Below are 9,571 nucleotides of genomic sequence, written 5' to 3'. Positions count from 1 at the left end.
ATATGGGAAACTTAATATGAGAACGAGAGACAAGGTTGGTGGTTTTGTTAAGGGTCTTTCAAGCAACAAAGATGGATTCAGATTTATGATGCATGATTGGCCATAAAATTTATTTTCTTGTAACATCTGGAGGATTTGTATTTGAAATTTCCCTATATGCATGCTGATATAGAAATATCTATTGCCTATGGTGCATGTTGAGCAGGATAGACCAATATAGGCTATCAAGTGATTGTATTCTTGAAGTATTATTAATTTGACATCAGAAATTATATGTAATTAATTTGGCATCATAACTTAAATATAATTGTATAGATAAATATATGAAACAATGAAATTAGAAGATTTAAAACTTGAAGGCAGAAAGTTAGTAGATTCATATTTTTAATGGTTGGAGCAACTAAATAAAATGGATTAAAAAATTAAAAGCCCAAGCATAATTTTTGATCTGTTAGGAGGTATGTGGCCTGTAATATATGAATAAAAACAGTGTAACATGACATAAGTTATGAGAAACCTCATAGGTCCCGGACACACGTAACAATTTTCTCAAAACTTTACCTCCACATCCGCCACCACATCCCTCTTGATCTCCTCCACGCGAGATCATTAACCGCCAACGGAAGCCCATTGGAGGTGCTCCAAGATCTAATAGACTAAACCATGGATGTTGAATTACAAAAAACCTATGATGGAACATTAAACCTATGATATGGATGTTTAATTACAAAAAACCAATACGAAGTAATATATAGCTTGCATAGTCAATACACACAATCGTAACATACATTTGCGATACATGTAATAATAACTTATACACCATGCAATGCAAGTTGCATCTCTTATCTCCTATTTAATATATACTACACATTTAATATATTACACAAACTTCCTTTGCTGCAAACTAAAAATAACAGCATCAGTTCCAGCAACTCCTTGCAATGTACAATCTGAAAATGCATACCGCACAACATCACAATGCATTGAAAAGTCAAGAACCATGGCAAACTCGATAGCTTCGCAGGACCAAACCCTTGAAAAACCCTACATTATTTTTTTTGTATCTTTAGGTGGTTTAGCAAAACCACCTTGATTCTAGGTGGTTTATTAATTACTTGTAGAAGTAGGTAAATCGGGATAACTTAGGACCAGGCGCGACAAGGTTTCATGAAAATCACATGGGCACGATTTTGACAGCCCCTCGACTTACCTATTTTTACATGTAATTAACAAAACAGCCTAGAAATCAAAACTCCCCTTTACGAGGGGCATGTTGCTACCTAAACTACTACCAACACGAAGTCGTGGCTCACGAAGAGTGAGCCAAATGGTCCCACTTTTTTTAAACGACCGGTACACATCGAGACACTCTTCTACATCATCATCACAAGTTATTAACACCCATTCAGAATCATCATCCAGATACTTTAACTGATACCTATTGATATCACTCAAACAAAACCTTTTTGCAATTTCTTGCAATAATTCATTGTAACCCCAATCTTTTTGCATCCGAAATCGAGCCTTCTCTTCCCCAAATGTCACTTTTACACTCCAAAGATGACCATCTGGTTGAACCCGTGGTTCAGTCAGCAATTTATGGCTCTGAGATCGTTGAAAGATCTTTGCTTCTTGATTTTGATTGTTTAATGCATAAATGTCTGCATCGCTTTTGGTTCTTTTTAGAGCACCGTCACCAGTAACCTTGTTTAAGATCGGTACATTGTGGGTTCCACCAGATAAAGAAGGATCGGAACTTGAACTCGGGCTACATGAAGTGGGGGCAGTGGCTTGGTCAATGGGCTTAGAGTAGAAAGTTTCGACATTTGTAGCTGGAAAAGGATAATGGGTCTGCTTGGACGGGTTGGGAGAGGCAAGTTTAGGAAAGTTTGAATAGAAAGAAGACCCGATCTGATCAATGGAACTCGACCCACCATGGATCGACTCCATTACAAGTTGGATCTTTTTTAGCGAGTGGCCGACTTTCTTGATCTTTCGAGAGGGCCAACGCTGTATCCCGTGCTGCCTGCATATTCGTTTCAGAGTCGTCGGACAAACTGCAATTATAATAATGTGAGTCAAGATTTAAGATCAAATGATGGTTGTTTGCATGAAAAAACATCAGCATAATTCAAAATAACTGATAAAGAGATTACAAGAAAATAATAATAATGGTACAAAATGAACTATAAATAATAAATCAAATCATAATAACTATAAAGATGATAAACATATACGCATACCACCAATATTCCTGGCAGCTTCTTTTAAGCTGCCAGCAAATTGTTGCCGTATCATTTCCAAAGTAATAGTTTTCTCCAGCTTCGGACCAGGACGTCGTTTCTCAATTTCTGGACCAGAACCTGACCCTGAAATTGGACCGTGATCATGGCCATCGGTTTCTTGTACTTTTGGCACCGGTTCTAAATCAGAAACTGCAACTAAACCTTCATTAGCACTCTCTTCCAAGATCCCCATCTCTGCAATGATCCTCACGCTTCCACAAACCTTCCGTATAATAACCAACAACGAATCAATCATCGTCTTTTGTTCTTCACGGTTCTTGCAGTCAACAGGCAAGAAGAACTCCAACACAAAGTCAACCATGGCAGCATACATGGTTCGGACCCGAATAGCCACAGCAGCATGCAAGTCAAAGATTTTAGCATGATGAGCAAGCGGGTACTCGGTTTTCAAGTATGAGGTGACATCAGGTGAGTAACAAAACAGCTCATTGGTTGTGAAAGCTTTGCCTACAACACCTTGGCCTATAAATAAGTGATGCTCAGAGCAAGCTTCTTGAAAATCTTTAAATCGATGGTCAGATACGTATGAAGCAGAATCAACCGTGGAGATGCAGCGGATTATGTTCTCGTTTGAGTGCCGGCAGCCGCCTTTGCCCCCTTGTTTGATGCATGGGATCCATGTTTGAGCTAGTGGTAGATTATGAATCATGCATGCACATTTCAGGGTTTCGAGAATATCTGGTAATGCAGGATGATAGAAGCCATCATATTCCTAATAATAATCAGAAATTTAAAATTTTAGTACTAATTGCTTGAATTTTGTGGCTTCTTTTTTTTTTCCTGAATTTAGCTTCCAATTACCTTGATTTTTTGTGTGTTTGAATCTTCAGAACTCATGAGGTCAACTGCCTATCAGAATCATGAAAGTGTTATGGATTAGAGCTTGTTAACCATAAAAAATCTGTTACCAAAGAACTCACGTGGCCTGTCATGACTAGGGTGTGCGCGAGTCGAGCTAAGCTCGAGCTCGACTAGGCTTGAGCTTGGATTATTTAACTTACCAAAACTCGAGTTCAGCTCGTTTCTAGCTCTATTGCTAAGCTCAAGTTTGGCTCGTGAGATATTTACATACTTGAGCTCGGATTGTATACACATGTTAATTATTTTTTATACATTTTAATTAAAAACCTTATAGTAGCATATATATATATTTAGTTATTTTATCATAACTTTATACATAACAATAATTATATAAAAACATTAGGCTTGTTTAGGCTCGTGAACTAGCTGAAGCTCAATAAATGTAGCTCGGGCTCATGTATTAGCCAAGCTTATTTTTAGGCACAAGCGAGCCTTTAGCGAGCCGATCTCAAGTAGCTCATGAGCGTGATGGCTTGTTTACACCCTGAACAGTACTTTGCTAACTAACGGTAAATCTTAGCGTGCACCGGACAGGTGGCCTTCAAGAGGTTAGAGCAGCAAACCAGTGGATTAAACCTTTTAAATACCAATAATCTTGAAAAACTATAAATAGCATACCTCAAGAGCCTTACAAAGACTTTGAATCTCTATAGTATATTTACTTTTCTGAGTAGTCATAACAACCTCAACAACACCAATGCAATTCTTAACATCCTGATCAAAAACCGGAACCGCAAAACTCCCACGAACATCATGTTCTTGTGCATGAGAAACTCTTGAATACTCTTCAACCTTAAAAAGCCGAACATCAGGAGTCCACTCTGGCACTTTTTGCATAAACACCCTTCCAGGCAATCCTACACTGTCTTTAACATCCCCTTCAGTCGAAAAATGATAATTTTCCGATACGTTTCTATAATAAGAAAGTCGAGGGCAACTCAAGTCAAGTGAGAAAAGCCTTTGGCTCGTGCTTAAAACTTTGCTTCCTTCTCTAGTTTCAGGTAACCATACTTGAATAAGTGCATTCTTGTCAATCGCGTATCGTCTTATGTTGCTGATTACATAAAACAATCTTTCCATCATAGACAATGAAGAGCCAGCAGAACTTGCCATTGGTGCAATCCATCATTGTTTGCTAGATTCAGAAACAAATTCGTCATCGGTGTCTGGTGATTTTATAAGGCTTTTGACATGGGATTTTGGCATATCTTCTTCAAGATCATTTGGCACCGGTTGTTCGATGTTGGATTCCAGTTTAGGCCATTGAAATGAAGGATCAAAAGGGTTGGAAGGAGAGGGATTATTGTTCGAGATTTCAGATCCGTTGATTGTTGGTAACCAACATCCATCCAACAAGAGTTCATCCATGTAATCAAAATCCATAGGTGAATTAGATGAATTTTCGAATGTGAAAACGTATTTATTCATGGCTACTTTTTAATAAGCCTCCCCAATTTATATTTCCAAAGGCAAAAGATTTGTTATTCAAATTCTAAAGCCGGAATCTGTCAAAAATGGGAGAAAAAATTCTTTAAATTCAGAACTAGACATCACTAATTTATACTAGGTGCATTTGTTTGTTTGTTTGTTTTGATTTTTGTAACGGTCAAACATGTAAAATGATCATAAACAGTTGCAATAATCAATCTATGAAGATATCCAAGTAAAAAATAACAACAAAGTTGTATAACATGTTAAATTAACACTAGGAAAAATCAAATTATTTTGACAAGATTTACTATTTTGACTATTCCAAATGATAAACATATAATCATCATCAGATGCAAAAAGATCAATCAATATATCATACATAAAATGATAACAAAAAACCCTTGGAAAATCAAAAGGATCCGTTACAAATTGCTATGTTGACTTCTGTAATCAGTCAAAAATGTAAAATAACATGCAAAAAAAAACATATATCAAAGGGTTCTTTAGAATTACCTAATCATTCGAACACAACACGATAAATACAGCAGAAGATCTTGATATTCTTCAAATATTTGCTATTTTGACTTATGTAAATTGTCAAACATGTAAAATAATAATCAGAAGATCAGCAAAAAGATCAATCAATAGCATGATAAGGAAAAAGATGGAAATCAAATAGTCAAGAAAACCCAATAATATTTCAAACTATAAGTGAAAATATATGATCAACAATTTAACACCTGATGTTTCATGTTCTTGAGATTATACTATTGAAAATAAAAAAAGGCGCCAAACTTTTCTTCTGAGCAAAAAAGTTTTTTGTTGTCAAATTTAGATACAAACATGGAATCATGTTTATATATATTCTACCTTATAATCTTTTTCCAAGCTTGATGTTTTGTTGGTTGTTCAAGATTTACAATCTGAGAAGTCCCACCAAGGGAATCCCAAAGTTGATCAAGATCCTTGGTTTGAGGATGAAAGATTCAATTTTTAAGGTTGAAGTGTGATGATGATGATTCAAGGGGAATACATGTACAGAACTAAAATATTAATGCTGATGTAAGATTAATAAATAATTGTGTTTTGTTCAACTTTTTAAGTGTTGGTAGTTGAAGCAAAACTCATGGTTTGTCAATAAACTAATAGGTTAACAGTTCGGCCCCTATGGATTTATCAGTAAAAGTGACTTAAATGTTTCGGAAGTACTTCCTTTGTCCTATTAAAAGTGTCTATATTTCATTTTTTTAATTTGTTCATATATTTGGTGGACAAAACAATCATATTTTGATTTCATAAAATTATTAAAAGAAGTTGGAATATAGTAGTGGCGGTGGTAACTACGATGGTGGTCCGGTGGGGGTGATGGTAGTGGCATGATGGTGGTGGTGATAATTGCAGTGTGAGGAGTGAAGATTTTGGATCCTTTTGTTGGATTCTTTCACTAACTTGTAAGAATCTCAATTCCTTTACTTGAACGGATCAATTTCTTACCTATTCATTATCCAACCAAACAAACATCCTTTAAATTTATATGCTCCTTTAAACAAACATCCTTTAAATATACCAAATCCTTGGGTTTGAACTCTAAGAATACCAAAAGAGCTAGAACCTCACATATTTAAAAAACAATCTCTTATTATATATAAGAAATACGTAACTCAATCAATATAGTATACAGTATACTGCTCTATGACTCAATTAACTTGAGAATAAGCCTTTTTGGAAAGCGTTGAGAATTCAATTCAACGTGAAACTAATGCAATTTATTCACTGTTTTGTAGGGTTTTGATCAAATACAAATAAAATTAACGTGCTAAACATGAGAATCAAGTAGAGTAATTATATAATTACATCAAGAGTAATTACGTAATTACTCTATGATGTAATTATATAATTACTCTACTTGATTCTCATGTTTAGCACGTTAATTTCATTTGTACGTTAACTTTTCCCCTGTTTTGTAAAACTTTCCCCCTGTTTTGTAAGTATAGATCGCTATGAAAATCACAAACAAATGTGACAAAATAAAACTTTACAAAAACTTAGGCCAAATGTGAAACTAAAATATAATAAATAAATCTCAATCCTCTACTTTCTCTCACTACCTGCTAAAGAGAATCTATTATTATTTTTAACTTGACGAAAAACAAATAAAAAATATTAAATGCCGGAGATACGACAACATCATCATAGCGCGTGCTCAACATTTGCGTCAAACTTCTTATTTCTTGGTCCGTGATCTACACGTGTTAGTGGGAGCGTGGGTATTTTTCGTGAGAGAATAGGTGATTTCGTCAGCTCTGTTATTTGATAGAATCTTCGTTAGTTAATTTGAGTAATTACTTCACATAATCCAAATGTTTTATCATAGTGGATTTTTGAAAGATGAGTTTTCTTTTAAACAATTGGTTGGCTGGGTCATCAGCTCCGTCTATGAGTGATTTTTTGTTAATAGGTGTGCTCAGGTGGTTGGACTTTATTGATTGTTAAAAAGAAAAAAATATGTTATAAACCGTTTAAACCAATTATAATTCAATTGGTTTATAACAGCGATTTAGTTTGACACTTTGAGGTTCGCTTTTCTTTAAAACTTGATACTGGTTGCATAAACCGGTTGTTTGGTCTTTCCTTTTTATAATTTTTGCATTAGTAGCCCCTTTTTAATAACGAAACAAATTTTATGATATTAAAATTTTAATACAAACTAATGATTAGAAAAAAAAGCAGTTCAATTCATGCTGTCAAAATCGAACCAACTTAATTCTTTTTAGTTTCATTTCCCAAAAGGGCCAAACCCGTGGTAGGAGGCTTGACCGAGTATTTTCGTCAAAACTCTCCTAACCTGAAAGTGAACACTCCTACTTTCTAAAGTAACAACAAAGCACGATTAAGAAAGTTATATTTAAACAATAGCTTTTTAATTTTCATGCATCTCATAAATAAGCAACTTGTTACGACACATGCATAACTCTACAAGTCAGATTCCTTTTTCCGATTATCTTACTTGCTCCTTAATAGATCAATCATACCTTTTACTAAAATACCAATTTATAATGACTAAATTTATATTACCAACTATTTAGTATTCTCTTTACCCTTGTAATACACGAGTTTTTAATCTAGCTAAATAATACACCCAAAATGAACAAGCTCGATCAATAAAAGTTCGTTGAATTTTGTCTGGTAGATGCATCTCAAAAACTATTTCATTACGGAATTTACTCGACTTGTAGAGCCAAACTTGGTTATAAATAATAAAATAAAGGTGTAGAGCCAATTGCCCTTTCAAGGCATTCATTGATTAAACAACTAAAATTTAAAATTAATTTTAGAATCTTTCAAAGAAAAAGAATATTCAAACAAAAACGCCAATGGTCTTTTTTCAACTATTCAAAGCTTGATAATTACAATACCGACACATGTGAAATGATGTAACTGGATAGCAACGTCATCATGTTTCTAGCTTAAAGACAACATGTAGATGATCATGAGATGCTCGTGGAACTAATAGACAATAGCCTCTTACTCTATGGCGAGGGTGTTGATGTGATGGGAAATTTGTGAGGCTAAGTTTTAAATAATATTTATGTAGAAACGTAGGTTAAAATAAACACGTCGCAACAGTATATGTGATACAGAAGTCGGTTCAAAGAAGACTCATTGCAAGTATTGTGGTAAAATTTTTGGAAAAGAAGCAAACACCACTTCATAAAAAAACGCATTGCCTTTAAATAGCGCAAGGTGTTGAAAAACGAATCGGATCACAATCAAACTTCAATTGCAAATGATGGAATCATGTGGGATTAGAACGTTGATGCAGTTGGGGAGCAAATTTTGTATTTGATGAGTACCCACAATACAGCTCGGGTTCCGGTGACGAATATTAATCACATAATAACGAGCAGACGAATAAAAACAAGTTAACACATGCATTTCTTTCAATGTATTTTAATTTATGGTGTTATCTAAATTCTAAAGTGTTGAAATAGTTATTTTTGTTAAGTTTAGGGATGAGCTCGGTAAAATACAAATCCCCAAAATCGTCAGAATTGAGTACCGGTACTGGTACCGAAAATGTTATGTACAATACCAATACATAAGACAAAATATTCAGTAAAAACCAGTACCGTACCGATGCCGAAACCCCAAAAGGTGGGCAACGAATTAGTATCAATGGTACACAGTCCTATCTAGAGGTGCACAAATCGGGTTCAAATGGAAAACCCGAACCGGTTCCAAACCGGTTTTTTCACACCGGGTTGTAAAATGGCACCGGTTCCAATCAAGAACCGGTTCGGTTCCCGACCCGAACTGATGCCCAGATATGCGAACTTTTAAGAACCGGGTAGGGTATGAACCGGAACCGGTTTTTACGTAAAAACCGGTTCCACCGGTTTTTTTTGAAATTTAAATATTAGAGCCGTTAGGAACCGGTTCCAACGGCTACATAGCCGTTTTTGACCGTTGGAACCGGTTTTTTAACTATAAATAGGTTATTTTCTTACTATAAATAGCAAGGTTTGTTTGTTTACTTGTTAAACAACTTCCAAAACTATAAAACACACTCCAAACCACAATTAACCTTAAACCGACAACAAATGGCAACCAATGATGACGTTGTTATGGTGATCGAAACAACAAGATGCCCCGATGTTTGGGTTCATTACGATTTGTGTCTCATGACCGACTCACATGAGTTGGCACGTTGCAAATATTGCTCGAAGTTTCTTAAAGCAGGGTCCAACTCGACATTACGAAAACATACGAATAAGTATTGTCGAGAGAAAAGAAGATTGGAAGCTAAAAAAACGGAAGTGGGAGAGTCGTCCGGCTCTACAACCCAAAAATAAGTATTCCCGGATTAAAACGACGGACTTTGTTTTTTATGTTTTAGTTGTTATGTTTAGTATCGTTTATGTTTTAATAATGTTTGTAATAGTTAGTTTTTAAATATAGGAAACAAGTTATAT

The 9,571-nt window shown here is 35.0% G+C and overlaps 1 pseudogene across 1 annotated transcript; it reads right to left on the bottom strand.

Moving 5' to 3' along the window:
• Positions 1–1,203: 1,203 nt before the first annotated feature.
• LOC143529975 (protein NLP5-like) lies at positions 1,204–4,595 on the bottom strand (annotated as a pseudogene). The gene is made up of 4 exons (XR_013134763.1): positions 3,786–4,595; positions 3,108–3,155; positions 2,244–3,018; positions 1,204–2,057 (listed from the first exon to the last, which is right to left on the bottom strand). The product of XR_013134763.1 is annotated as a protein NLP5-like (transcript).
• Positions 4,596–9,571: the final 4,976 nt, after the last annotated feature.

Source organism: Bidens hawaiensis, unplaced genomic scaffold (genome assembly GCF_021521415.1).
Source record: "Bidens hawaiensis isolate Kalapana, Puna unplaced genomic scaffold, B.hawaiensis_p1.1 tig00008796_1, whole genome shotgun sequence".
In the NCBI taxonomy this organism is placed as follows: domain Eukaryota; kingdom Viridiplantae; phylum Streptophyta; class Magnoliopsida; order Asterales; family Asteraceae; genus Bidens; species Bidens hawaiensis.
The sequence above is the reverse complement of the archived record's forward strand: the minus strand, read 5'-3'. Positions and strand labels throughout refer to the sequence as shown.